Below are 15,652 nucleotides of genomic sequence, written 5' to 3' on the forward strand. Positions count from 1 at the left end.
TTTTCTCATTGATTCATTAAAATAAAACTAATAATATAATATCTCTTACAGAGGTGGCTTGCAAATATTTTTACTACCAGTTCAGACATGCTCCTGTGCACATTGCCATGTGCGCGCAACACTTCTGCACGGAAGCATCCGGTACCACCGCTACTACTGGTTCAGCTGAACCAGGCCAAACTGGGAGCCACCCACCACTAATCTCTTATTAATATCAATCAATGAAATACACACACACACACACCTCAAAGCTACCTTTATGCTAAATCGTGCTCTGTCCCCAAATTGAAAACATTTCAGTTAATTAATTGTATACATGCACCTGGAACTGCAGTGTTATAACGCTATGTACTAAGCTTGGGTAAATATGGAATACTGGATTTTGGTTGATACTGTCAAAATATGTGTGCCCCCAAAATAACTCCCTGTTGCTTTCACGGCAGCAAGAAATTCTTCCTAAAAGAAAAGGAAGCATTAATGAACTAAGGGATTATTGACAGGGTAGAAAATAACAGAACTCTAGTGATGCAGGAGGGGGTGCACAGGTAAACCCACCAGTGGCTGGCCAGGTTAGGTGGTCTTAATAGAATGGACCTTATAAATTCATATTAGTTTGGCTTTTCATTCTAGTGCCCTGGAGTCCCAAAGCTGACTTTTAGCTGGAGTGAACTTTCTCCCCAAACTTCCTCATAAGTATTACAAATAGGGCTGAACAGTATGGCAAGACCCTGTAAAGTGGGGGCACAGGAAGCCAGACGTGGGTGAGAGATAGAACAGAGGTAAAAGCTGCTGACAGCTTAAGACGAAATAGGAACTTCTCTTTCTTGTATTTCTCCTATGTACTTCACTGTAACATTCCAAATGAACTTCTGCTTTTTGAAATGTCATGCTTGTCTCGTGTATGGAAACGCCTTGAGAATGCACAGTGTGGAACACGGCATAAAAGTAGCATCCTGGGCAGAGCCCAGGCAGTTCAGATTTTGGTGTGCGAACACGCTGAACTCGATGCATCCAATAAACCTGTTTCTCTCGCACCTTCGTGGTCTCAAGTCCTGGTCTTTCGTAAGTAGATTACAAACCTCAATCTGCTGCAAGACTAGCACAGGGATAGACCTAATTTAAGATAAGATAAGATAACATACTTTATTTGTATGCCGCCCTTTTCCCTGGGGGGACTCAGGGCGGCTCACAGTTCAGGGGGAGGGGAGGACAAACCAAGTTACATATAAGACAATACGTCATTAAAAGCACAACATTCATACTATTCGGGCAGGGTTAAGGTCTTTAGCCCCAGGCCTGTCGGGACAGCCAGGTTTTAAGGGCTATGCGGAAGGTCTGGAGGGTGGTGAGGGTGCGAATCTCCACGGGGAGATCGTTCCATAGGGTCAGAGCTGCCACAGAGAAGGCTCTCCTCCGCGTGGTTGCCAGTCGACATTGACTGGCTGATGGAACTCGGAGGAGGCCTAATCTGTGGGATCTAATTGGTCGAGTGGAGGTGATTGGCAGTAGGCGGTCTCTCAAATTTGCTAGATTTATAGAAATAATTGATGAAACAAACCTGGTTTGTGTTTCTTTCCTGATGCATATTCAGATTACAGCTCTATATCCAGTTATATGATAATAATATTCATTAAAATTCAGTGGGATTTATTCCTGAATGAACATGTTTAGGATTGCACTACCAGGATGCAGAAGAAGAAAAAAGATCACTTCCAGTTTCGATTATTCTTTTTTTAAAAAAATCAGAATTTAGGGGGGATGGAATTGCCCTGAGTTGCTTAATATGCAACATTGAAAAGACCATCTGGGTTTGTTGCTACATGACAAGATGTCAGTTGGCAGAAATGTATTTTGGAGCCAATTATACGAAGGCACACTGGGCAGTCATATTGTCGTTCTACAATAAAGTCACTGGCTTTTATTATATTCACTTATGGCTATGAAGTGTAAGGGAGGTTAGACATAAACCATTTATCATAAAACAGCTTGGCCTTATAATTTGTGCAGGGAAAACAATGGCTCATTTGCCTCATCTAAAGAAAACGTACATACTGCGTCGCCAGTTTGTGTAAAGGCCACTCGGAGACTTAAGCCAGAAGGCAGAAATGTCACTGTGGCAATCTTCTGCTAAACAACCACAGTAGACAGAAACTCTATGCCAGACATCAGCCGAAAAGTGAGAATGTGCAGACCAGAGAATCCCAGAAGCCTGATAGGCGAAGAAGAGACTGCTGTCATGCCACACATTGACTGCATCAAAATTTAGCCCTGATGGGTGCGAGTTAATACAAGAGATTTTTTTCCTTACAAAATCATCAGAATCGAGCAGCAAAATGTCCTCTTGGTTAAAGCATTACAGGATGAGTAGTAGTGATAGTGGTGGATCCAGTACTTTAGCTCCCTACATCCGTAAGACTTTGAATCCACACATCCAAAAGACACACAGTCACAGGGAAAATAAACTCAGCATTTTTTAAGCAGAAGCTAGTTTTAATGTGCTGTGTAAGTTAAAGGCATATTTATTTGTTTGTTTGTTTGTCAAGCATGTATAAGATAACAGCTATAAGTATAAACATGATTATGAATACATGAAATGGATATGGATAGATAGATAGATAGATAGATAGATAGATAGATAGATAGATAGATAGATAGATAGATAAAAGATAGATAGATAGATAGATAGATAGATAGAGATAGATAGATAGATAGATAGATAGATGATAGTTAGTTAGTTAGTTAGTTAGTTAGTTAGTTAGTTAGTTAGTTAGTTAGTTAGTTAGTTAGTTAGTTAGTTAGTTGTTTGGTTGTTTGGTTGTTTGGATGTTTGGATGTTTGGATGTTTGGTTGTTTGGTTGTTTGGTTGTTTGGTTGTTTGGTTGTTTGGTTGTTTGGTTGTTTGGTTGGTTGGTTGGTTGGTTGGTTGGTTGGTTGGTTGGTTGGTTGGTTGGTTGGTTGGTTGGTTGGTTGGTTGGTTGGATGATTGGTTGGTTGGTTGGTTGGTTGGTTGGTTGGTTGGTTGGTTGGTTGGTTGGTGGGATGGATGGTTGGTTGGTGGGATGGATGGATGGATGGATGGATGGATAGATGGATGATAAGTAGGCAGGTATGTATGTATGTATGTATGTATGTATGTATGTAGGTAGGTAGGTAGGTAGGTAGGTAGATAGATAGATAGATAGATAGATAGATAGATAGATAGATAGATATAGATATATAGATAGATAGATAGATAGATAGATAGATAGATAGATAGATAGATGATAGTTAGTTAGTTAGTTAGTTAGTTAGTTAGTTAGTTAGTTAGTTAGTTAGTTAGTTAGTTAGTTGTTTGGTTGTTTGGTTGTTTGGTTGTTTGGTTGTTTGGATGTTTGGATGTTTGGATGTTTGGTTGTTTGGTTGTTTGGTTGTTTGGTTGTTTGGTTGTTTGGTTGGTTGGTTGGTTGGTTGGTTGGTTGGTTGGTTGGTTGGTTGGATGATTGGTTGGTTGGTTGGTTGGTTGGTTGGTTGGTTGGTTGGTTGGTTGGTTGGTTTGTTGGTGGGATGGATGGATGGATGGATGGATAGATGGATGATAAGTAGGCAGGTATGTATGTATGTATGTATGTAGGTAGGTAGGTAGGTAGGTAGGTAGGTAGGTAGGTAGGTAGGTAGATAGATAGATAGATAGATAGATAGATAGAGATAGATAGAGATAGAGATAGATAGATAGATAGATAGATAGATAGATAGATAGATAGATAGATAGATAGATAGAGATAGAGATAGAGATAGAGATAGAGATAGAGATAGAGATAGAGATAGAGATAGAGATAGAGATAGAGATAGAGAGAGAGAGAGAGAGAGAGAGAGAGAGATGATAGATAGATAGATAGATAGATAGATAGATAGATAGATAGATAGATAGATAGATAGATAGATAGATAGAGTAGATGGATAGATAGATGTCAGACCACATTAGCTGTTTGTGACACTGGATAAGTATTTGACTTCAAGGCTATTATTTCTGACCATATGCAGTGATGTTTGTATGGTAAACAGAAAGGGTCAAATGCAATGCACAATCCTTGGTTTTAGATTCCTCCTCTCCAGTCCAATAACAATAGCACTTATATACCGCTTCACAGTGCTTTACAGCCCTCTCTAAGCGATTTACAGAGTCAGCATATTGGCCTCCAACCGTCTGGGTCCTCATATTACCAACCAAGGAAGGATGGAAGCCTGAGTCAATCTTGAGCCGGTGAGAATGCCTTTTATGTATATCCAGAGGGAAAGATAAAAATTAGACGAGGGTCTTTACAGAACTTCCCCTTTTTATAATCATAAAGAAGCACTGAAGCCACTGCAGCAAAATTGGTGGAACGGAGATATGCACATATCACAAAGTTGCTCCCTCCAACTGTGTACGACTGGCCCTTGATTACCCCATTTAAAGTGAAAAAGAATAGATAAAACAAGCTCCTTTTCAGCATATGCCCCTAGCCACTTGCTCACCTTATACCGCCATTAACAGGCAGGTAAAAAAGGCAATAGCATCAAATATAGACTCCACCTAGGGAAACTCATACATGTAATAACTAGCTAGTAGTCACCGATGCCTGCTGTCAAATTGTCAGAGATTTGGCGACAAATGGAGATAAAGTTCTTCTGCAGGGAGGGATGGGTCTAGTCCCACTAGACTAGTCTAGCCGAGAACTCTTGTTTGTAGATCTACAATACTTTTTGCTAGAGGGTGGGTAACTTCAAGAGCAAAATAATTCTCCTCCCTAAAATAAGGCTATCAATTTCCTTAGGACTCCCAGCTGCAAATCAGTGAAAGGAAATGGTTTTATCCAATTCACACTTTATATAAATTCTTATAAAACTTCATTTGTTGCCTAAAGTGAAGGACGGTTGGAATGAGTGGGATAGACTCCCATAATAGATGTCAGATTTTTATTAAATTACAAAAGCAAAATCATGCCTCATAGTAAATTTACTGGCTCTGATATCTCATTGTCTGAGATACCTCTTATGCCATTATGAGATTCCAGATCCGGCAGAAATGGGACAAGAAAAGTTTTAATGGAAATAAATACAAGATCAGGACCATTTCCAGAGCAATTTAATTTGTTACATACTTTTTACTGAAATATATAACATCTACAATAAGCCCACATTTTCTGGCTGATATTTACATGGGGGAAAAAAAACTCTACTCTCAGTATGAAATGAAGAACAGTAGCTGCTACCATTATCTTATAATGTATATCTTCCATTTGAGTTAGCTGCAGAGAAATTCAAACATATAATTAAAAAGAAGCTCATATATGTACCCTGTTTCCCTGAAATTAAGACTCCCTGGATAATAAGCCCAATCGGGCTTTTGAACACATGTGCTAAAATAAGCCCTCGGAGCTTCGTATAATCCCTGACCTCCGATCCTTCCGACGCGCCCTAAAAAGTTGGCTTTTCCAGCAAGCCAGCCTGGCCTGAACAAAATAAAATAAATGATTGATTATTGTTAATTTTAATCTAATTTTTAAATGTTAATTGGGTTTATTTTTGGATGCTCTATCTAATTTTCTTTTTAACTTTTGTAATATGTGTTTTTTTTAAATGTTGTACGCCGCCCTGAGTCCTTTGGGAGAAGGGCGGCATATAAATCCAATAAACAGACAGGCAGGCAGGCAGGCAGGCAGGCAGACGGACGGACGGACGGACGGACAGACAGACAGTGAAGTAGAGGGGAATAATGCATATAATGATATCACACCATCTTCCAATGACAAATTGTTTCCAAGGGAAATTGAGAGGGCAGCACAGTAATTCCTTGTAATGTAGATGGGTAGATGATAGACATATATTTTATGCATGTTTCAATGCTCAAGCTTAAGCTTCATTTGAATGAATTGCAGAAGTCCTCACTTAATGACCACTCTTTCAGGGACCATTTGAGGTTATGACAACACCAAACAAATGGTACTTATGGATGCCCAGTCCTTAAAATTATGACCATTGCAATGCCTCCACAGTCATGTGATCAGATTCAGGAATGTGTCCTCTTAACCCACTGAAGGGGGTGTTTCAACTTCTCCCCACCCACCATCTCAATCATTGGGTCTACCTTGAATTCCACTGTGTACCTGCTACTGTGAAACCCTACACTCCTCCAGCCCTTCTGCCCGGCCTTCCACCAGTCCTTCTTCCCTGCCATGCCTACCACTTTGTGTTCTGCTGCTCCTACCACCCCCAGCTGATCTTTACTGCTTCTTCCTCCCGCTACTGACGAGGAGTGACTGCTGGTCGTGTGAATCCCAAGACCACTGCAATCTTCTCAATGAAACCTATGCCTCTCCCACCCCCAGCCTAGCTGAGTTCATGCTGGGTTGTGGCAGACAATAGCCTACTTGTGACTTCCTGTGGCCTTTCCATTGACTTTGTCAGAAACCCACAGGAAGTCACGAGGAGGTCCTAGCTTAACAATCCCTACTCCTTATTTAATGACAGCAACAGGACTGCTGGGATTCCCATTGCAACTACCCGGAGGAGAGCCTTCTCGGTGGCTGCTCCAACCCTCTGGAACGAACTCCCCATGGAGATTCGAACCCTCACCACCCTCCAGACCTTCCGCGTAGCCCTTAAAACCTGGCTGTTCCGACAGGCCTGGGGCTAGAGACCTCAACCCCACTCGAATAGTATGATTGTTGCGTTTTTTAATGATGTATTGTTTTTTTATGTTTGTAACTTGTTTGTCCTCCCTCCCCCTGAATTGTGAGCCGCCCTGAGTCCCCCCAGGGAAAAGGGCAGCATACAAATAAAGCAATTACAATTACAATTACAATTGCTAAGCAATATGGTCATGTAACATCATACTTTACAATTACACTGCTTTGTGATAGAAATTCTGGTCCCAGCCTCCAATGATAAATGAAAGCTACCTATGTGTCCATTCTTGAAATGCCTTTGTAAATAATGGTTCATATACAAGGAAAGTATCTTAACGGTGTGTTGTGGCCCGGCAGGAGCCGTTGGAGCTGCCGCCAGATTCCGACAGCGAGGGGTCTTATGAGTCGGGCTTGGAGGAGGTGGAGGACCCAGGACAGGGTGTCGACTCCGAGCAGGGCGAGGAGAGACTGGTTGGCCACCAGGTGGCGGCAGAGCATTGGATCAAACGGAATGTTCAGGAAAACATTTGGGAGTTGTTTCAGGATGCATGCAGACGAAGGGCTACTCGACGGAAGGAACAACTGTAGGAGATGATTGTGCTTAGCTGATGCTGATTAAGATCCTCTCCTGAGTATAAAAGAGACTGTTTGTGCCACGCCCTGTTTGCAGGAGTCAACGTTCTCGTTCACGTTCATGATTCAGGGAGAAACCAACTTGGAGAAGTGGTTTGCTGTGAGAGTTTGTTTTTGCATTTGCTGCCTAACTTGCTGCCAGAATGCTTATCTCTGTTTATTTTGGACTTGCAGCCAACAAGAGTCTGAACTGATTAAAAGTATTCTGATTTACGTTTGCTTGTGGCTTTCGTTCCTGGACGGAGACCGAGGGGGTGGGGGGGGGGGCGGTTCAGAACACAGTGGCATGCATTATTTAGCATCTGAGTCTTCTTTTGTGTATGTAAGTTGAAAGTCCAAGGATCAGGTCATCCATATTAAGGCTTGGGTTAATTAAACAAAATTGGCAGCATCCATACCAGGTCAAATGTGAAGAAATTATACACCATTTTATTATTATTTTTAAAAATCTATTATCTGGCATATCATCAGATTCGATCTGTATTCCACAGGTTTTACTTCCATGTAAGTTTTCTTTGGACGGCAAGCTTTGTTTTCGAATGGGATGTGGAGGAGAAAGGAAACCTTGTTAGGCACCACTTTCAAGCTAGCTAATCTTCAGGGAGAAGCAGATTGGCTCTGTGACAACGCTACAGCTAATGGCTTACTTAATAAATGCTTGCAAGTCAAAAATCCATTTTTATTCAGCTTGTTCCCTGTGAAAAGGAATTGTTGGCTTCTAATCTGCACTCTCACACTGCCATCTTCTGGCTAAGAAACCACCTTCAGTCCATATCACTATTGGTAGAGATGACCAGTCCATCTTGGCTTTGTTTTGATAGTCAGAAGATAGCCGGTCACATCTTCTTCAAATCATTTGGGCTCTCCTTCCTGAATCTTTGATTTCTCTATTAATAAAGATGTTTGATTTCAAGGCATGCATGAGTCAAATTCAACAGGCTTATTGTCTAATGTCATAGGAAATGCATAAGGAGCAAGCCGTGTTGCTTGAACTTATATAAGTAAGTAAGTAAGTAAGTAAGTAAGTAAGGAAGGAAGGAAGGAAGGAAGGAAGGGAGGGAGGGAGGGAAGGAAGGGAAGGAAGGAAGGAAGGAAGGAAAAGAAGGAAGGAAGGAAGGAAGGAAGGAAGGAAGGAGGGAGGGAGGGAGGGAGGGAGGGAAGGAAGGAAGGAAGGAAGGAAAGGAAGGAAGGAAGGAAGGAAGGAAGGAAAGAAGGAGGGAGGGAAGGAAGAAAGAAAGAAAGAAAGAAAGAAAGAAAGAAAGAAAGAAAGGAGTTAAAAGGAAACATTGCTGTGATGACTTCAAAATGAGCATAATCATCTAATAACATCCAGAAGAACGGAAATCATTCCTGTGAAGAAAGCCAAGGGTGATGGCCAAGATGTGGGAACTGTAAAATAACATTTTTAAAAAAGGGAAGTCCTTAGCTGACCGCACCTGATTATAATAGTGTGGTGCTAGTATTTATATATAACCGTAATGCAGCTTGACAGTTTCTACCAGGTTTAAGTAAATAAATGGCTGTGCAAAGATCATTTTCGGTTCACCGTCAAACACAGTCTGAACTCGTATTTATTTTTTAAAGACACCTATTGATCCACTGCAGCCATTCCGTTATGACTTACACTTCCTCAGATGCCTCTTAGATCATTTTCACAAGACTGTATTCCTTCCTCTGTGGATTAGATCATCTGGACTGTTGCCAGGCACACAAGGCCTGCCTTAACCCTTCGGCTGCTATTTGGGCCACATTGTAATCTCGCAATGTCAGTTAATGGCAACAATGCTTCACCTGAATCAATAGACTGTCACTTGAAACATCCAGAACCAACACACAAGTGGTGACTTGTGCCTTGTAGAGTCATTTATACTTTCAGTCTAGTGGACTCATAGGAGGTGAGGGAGTTGTTGCGTTGTTGTTTTTTGTTGTTTTTGTAAGATAACTATTTGCATCATCAAACAAAAGCAGATTTCCATAAGGAAAAAGAAGAACATTTTAGCAATAGCAGTTAGACTTATATACCGCTTCATAGGGCTTTCAGCCCTCTCTAAACGGTTTACAGAGTCAGCATATCGTCCCCAACAATCCGGGTCCTCATTTCACCCACCTCGGAAGGATGGAAGGCTGAGTCAACCTTGAGCCGGTGAGATTAGAACCGCTGAACTGCAGATAACAGTCAGCTGAAGTGGCCTGCAGTACTGCACCCTAACCACTGCGCCACCTCGGCTCTTGTTTGCATATGTCACATATTATGGCATAACCAGACACAGTTATTAGCCATTCATATGACCCTGCTGCAGCGCACTGCTTATTTTGAGATTGGATTCAACTTTTCTAAACATGGTAAAGATTTACAAGAAAATAATCTGAAGAGAAGAAGCAGTGATTATTATAGGAATCATCAGTAAATGTGATGATTAAATACGACAGTATGTTAAATGTAAATTTACCAACCAAAGAAATAAAGGCTATTTCTTTGCCCGTATATTTAAATTTAACACAAAATATTTTGTCACAAAAGTGACTGCCTGCGAAGGCTCCTGGATTGGGGCGGAAAGGCAAAAGTGGAAGCATTACGTTACATCCAGTGGTGGGATTCAGCCAGTTCGCACCTATTCGGGAGAATCGGTTGGTAACTTTCTAAGTAGTTCAGAGAACCGATTGTTGGAAGAAATCTCCTTTTGTTTTTTTCCATTTTACAGGGCTAATCCTGTAAGGAAGGCAGGAAGGAAATATTCTGGTGTTGTTTCTAGCCTCATCTTTATTGCCCTGCTTACAGAAACTGCCTCTCCGGTTAACCCTTAGTACATTGTCACAGCTAAGGCGAAGCGCCCATCGACCTGAGTGACCTTGAGTTGGCCACGCCCATCCAGTCACATGACCACTGAGCCCCACCTACCCAGATGGTCATTAGGGCAGAGAACCGGTTGTTAAATTATTTGAATCCCACCACTGGTTACATCCCGTAGACCAGGTTGCCCCGATAGAAAAAAACACTTCACCTATATAAATATTCACCTCAATTTACGTCCTTGTAAAGAGGGTCATAACAACGGGACACCAATATTGTAACTTTCAAAAAGCTAACTACCATCTCAAAACTGCCAAACGTATAACTGACACAAATAACTGCTTCTCTCTCTCTCTCTCTCTCCCTCTCCCTCCCTCCCTCTCTCTCTCTCTCTCTCACACACACACACACACACAATTTATTCGCTGTTCGTCATTAAGAGCACATTTTGCAATGGTAGTTTTTTGTACATATTTAGGAAAACAAGACATGTCCTGGTTGACATACCCAACCTTATTTTCCAGGAAAAATAATGTTTCTTTGCAAGGGTCCTTTCAAGAGCTTTTAAAGCCATGCCAACAGACCATTCTCTCCAGTGGTGGGTTTCAAAAATTGTTCGAACCTACTCTGTGGGTGTGGCCTCCTTTGTGGGAGTGGCTTGCCGCCCATGTGACCGGATGGGAGTGGCTTGCCGCCCAGGTGACCGGATATGAAGATGCCGATGACACTTGTCAGAACCACCTTAAATTACCTCACACACAGCACTGCCATGCATAAGAATATGATGTAAACTTGTTTTTTAAAAGGCATCTTTGGTTTGCGTTAAAACAACTTCAACACACGCAATGTTCTGATTGCACCACAAACGCAGTAGTCATCCTTACCTTTCACAGAGGCACTGAGTTTTATAAATAGGAGCATGATAGTGTAGAATAATCATATCCAAGGACCAGTGGTGGGTTTCAAAAAAAGTTTGGAACCTCTTCTGTAGGTGTGGCCTGCTTTCCGGGTCCACTGGTGGAACCTCTTCTAACTGGTTTGGTAGATTTGAGGAACCAGTTCTACCGAATAGGTGAGAACTGGTAGGAACCCACTTCTGATCCTCTCCTTCCCTAGGTAGCATTAATCTTTCTATTCTCATGCAGTCTTATGACATTAAAAAAAATGGGATGTAATGCAAGGAGCTGGCAGGAAATAGATGGAGGGGAAACTAGAAATAGGGGAGTGGGCAAGAAGGAGTAACTAGCTATCCATACATGCCATGACACCAGTTCTTGTTTCCTTAGTCAGAAACACATTTTTTCAAATTCAAAATAAACGAGGCAGTCCTGAAATCAAAATATTTCTTTAGTTAAAATTATATTCTGTGGTACTGATATTCCTGTGACTGAATTTTTTTTTTGTTGTATTTTACTGCAAATCCTTTATTATGTCATATTTGGAGGCTTGATAAATCACATAGTGATATACTGTTGACAGATGCAGTGCCCAAACTGTTTTTTTATTAACACTGTAGCTCTTGGGTTTTAAAATTAAGTCTCTACCTCATGAAGGCGAACGGAAACAAATGGATATTAAATGTGAATAGCTAAGATCAGCATGTTGAAATTGTTGAACACATCACTGGAATATTAGTTGTGCATACTTAATAACGCTTTCAACTTACTATTAACAGCTGCTGTGATCATGTTCAGGAAACAAAGGGATAAAGAGATGCAAAAGAATGCAGAGGGTTATCTTTAAAAAGAGCTTTCTGGTCTAGTGGTTAAGACATCAGGCTAGAAACCAGGAGATTGGGAGTTCTAGTCCCACCAGAGGTGGGTTCCTATCAGTTCAGACCGGTTCGGCTGAGTAGGTAGTAAATTAGCCTACCATGCCCCTGAACCGGTTCTATCGCTGCCAGCGCCATCTTGATTTTCAGTTCTGTGCATGCGCAGAGGTGGCGCAGTGGTTAAATGCAGCACTGCAGGCTACTTCAGTTGACTGCAGTTCTGCAGTTCGGCTGTTCAAATCTCACTGGCTCAAGGTTGACTCATCCTTCCATCTTTCCAAGGTGGGTAAAATGAGGACCCGGATTGTTGTGGGCAATATGCTGACTCTGTAAACTGCTTAGAGAGGGCTGAAAGCCCTATGAAGCGGTATATAAGTCTAACTGCTATTGCTATTGCTAGAACAATCTTCATTGCAGAAATTATTATTTCCCCCCCTTTTCTAATGTTGTGCGCATGCACAGACCGTTTTAGGTGCAAATGCACATGTGTGCGCGAGATAAGTTAGTGTGCACGCAAATGTTTTTGCGCGCCAAACTGGCACTAATTCCCGGCAGAAACACACCTCTGAGTCCCACCTGTGGCACAAAGTCAGTTTGGTGTCCTTGGGCCAGTTGTTTTCTCAGCCTAGGAAGGAGACAATGGAAAATCACTTCTGAAATCTTACCAAGAGAACTGCAAGGGCTTGTCCAGGCAGTCACCAGGACTCATTACTGAAGAAGACATACACACACACACCAGAGGTGAGTTCCTACCAGTTCGCACCTATTTGGTAGAACTGGTTCGTCAAATCTACCGAACCGCTTAGAAGAGGTTCCACCAGTGGACCCGGAAAGCAGGCCACACCTACAGAAGAGGCTCCAAAAAATTTTGAAACCCACCACTGGTCCTTGGATAAGATTATTCTACACTATCATGCTCCTATTTATAAAACTCAGTGCCTCTGTGAAAGGTAAGGATGACTACTGCGTTTGTGGTGCAATCAGAACATTGCGTGTGTTGAAGTTGTTTTAACGCAAACCAAAGATGCCTTTTAAAAAACAAGTTTACATCATAGTCTTATGCATGCCAGTGCTGTGTGTGAGGTAATTTAAGGTGGTTCTGACAAGTGTCATTGGCATCTTCATATCCGGTCACATGGGCAGCAAGCCACTCCCATCTGGTCACATGGGCGGCAAGCCACCCCCACAAAGGAGGCCACACCCACAGAGTACGTTCGAACAATTTTTGAAACCCACCACTGGAGTCAAACTATTCTCCAAAGCACCTGAGAGTACAACAAGAAGCAATGGATGGAAATTAATCAAGGAGAGAAACAAACTAGAACTAAGGATAAATTTCCTGACAGTTAAAACAATTAATCGGTAGAACAACTTGCCTCCAGAAGTTGTGAATGCTGCAACACTGGAAGTTTTTAAGAAGAGATTGGACAATCATTTGTCTGAAATGGTATGGGGGTTCCTGCCTGAGCAGTGGATTGGATTAGAAGACTTCTAAAGTCTGTTTATTCTGTTATTCTTTTCTGTTCTGTTGGTTTGGGGGAAGGAAAATAAGAGGAACAAGAGTTACATATACTGATTTAATTTCCCAAAGGTAAAAGCAAAATATAAAACTGATTAATAAGTAGTTTGAACATCTCCGTTTTGGTTTTAATAAATAGGATATACACTTAAAACTTTTTAAAACATTGCAGAGTTTTAAAAAGTCGAATTAGTTTTAGTAGCAATGCCAATAATAAAGTCAAAAATAATAGCATTCCACTTCTCTATTTATGCAAATTCATATTGGAGTGTTGTCAGGTGGAAATTGCACTTCATTTTACAGTCACTGGGACAATTACAAGTGTGCCATTCAACTCAGTGGAAAAATAAAAGAGCAATAATTCAGCAGCAGTATGACTATTATTTTATTTTACAAGTAAATATTTGTACTTGTTATTTATTTATTGAAAAATATGCTACTCAATCCCTTCTAATTTTCAGCTACCTTACGCCAACAAGCTTTCCTTCTAAAAATTTTTACATGTTAATTTCTTTTTTCACAATGCACATACATTTGTCTCACCTGAAGTGAAATGCTTTTGAACAGTACAACTTAAAATAAAAAAAAGGAATAGAATCAGTGGAAACTGGATTTAAAAAGTGCTTTGTTTTAACTTTGTTTTACATTACTGTTTGGAATAACATTTGCAGGATATATATATATATATATATATATATATATATATATATATATATATATGTATGTATGTATGTATGTATGTATGTATGTATGTATGTATGTATGTATGTATTGTTTTGTTACATTTGTGTTGCATTTGTGCTGATAAATAAATAAAGGGATACTAGTATAGATCTTGTGATGAGCCGATAGACAGAGAAAGGAAGCAGTATGCTTCCTCCCATATTTGGGCATACCAGGGCTTGTGACACAATACATACCTATTTCCCTGGCTTAACTGATAAAGGAAGGGAGCCTGTGGCTTAGTGGCTAATATAACTGCCTGATATGTAATACAGCTCAGGTTCAATTCCCATTAAGGGTATGGCTAGCTGATGAGAGCTAAATAGCTTGAAATAGATCTATACTAGTCTCTCTTTATTTATTTATCAGCACAAATGCAACACAAATGTAACAAAGGCAACAGTAAAAATAATGGCTTTCTGTTGGGATTAGCCGATAGACAGAGAAAGGAAGCAGTATGCTTCCTCCCATATTTGGGCATACCAGGGGTTGTGACACTATATATATGATAGTGTATGATAGATACACTATCATATATATAGATATGATAGATAGATATGATAGATAATATATATATATTACAACCCCCAGTATGCCCAAATATGGGAGGAAGATCACTACTTCCATTCCCTGTCCTTCGGCTCGTCACAAGAGACCATCCAGACAGAACCCAATTTTTTTTACTATTGCCTTTTTGTTACATTTGTTATATTTGTGCTGATAAATAAATAAAGGGAGACTAGTATAGATCTATTTCAAGCTATTTAGCTCTCCTTAGAGGCAATACAGCACAGGCTCGATTCCCAGTAAGGGTATGGCTAGCTGATGAGAACTAAATAGCTTGAAATAGATCTATACTAGTCTCCCTTTATTTATTTATCAGCACAAATATAACATAGATAGATAGATGATAGATAGATAGATAGATAGATAGATAGATAGATAGATAGATAGATAGATAGATAGATAATTTCCTTCAGTCCATAGGAAAAGTCAGCAACAAGCATTTCTGTCAGCTTTCCAAAGAGTGAACGATATACTCATTCACTGACAAAAGAGATTCTTCCTGTGTTTAATCTCTGCCTTTGGGCTTCAGAATTGTGCCTTTCTAGAGGTATTGTACAAAGGTTGGTTGCAATTAGGCTCCTAATTTGGAAGATCTTTCACTTGTAATGCTCATTGATCGCTTCACTGAGCAGGATACATGGCTATTGTTTTGTTCTGTCCTATTTTATAAAAGGAAGTCATAAAGAAGCCCAAGTAACAAGCCATTTGGAAAAGGAACTAACCAGTTTTATATTAGCGTAAAAAATTATGTTGCACTAAACGCACATCTCTCCTGTCAAGTCCTGCTGTGTTACCTCATCATGACAGTGTTGGAAGAAATGTCCTTCTGGGTTCAGCTCCAAGTGGGGGAAAAAGACACTGGAGACATGGAGGCTGCTTGGAAAGATGATTTATTGGTGGACAGGACCTTGTGGCTTGAGCCCTGAACAGAAAAGGTGATCACATGTTTCAATGTTGGTGGAGAAGAAGAGAAGGGCTGAGGGAGGGGCTTGCTAGGCTTT

Source organism: Thamnophis sirtalis, unplaced genomic scaffold (assembly GCF_051295495.1).
Source record: "Thamnophis sirtalis isolate CommonGarterSnake01/CBP01778 unplaced genomic scaffold, rThaSir2_p1.2 scaffold_2, whole genome shotgun sequence".
Classification (NCBI taxonomy): domain Eukaryota; kingdom Metazoa; phylum Chordata; class Lepidosauria; order Squamata; family Natricidae; genus Thamnophis; species Thamnophis sirtalis.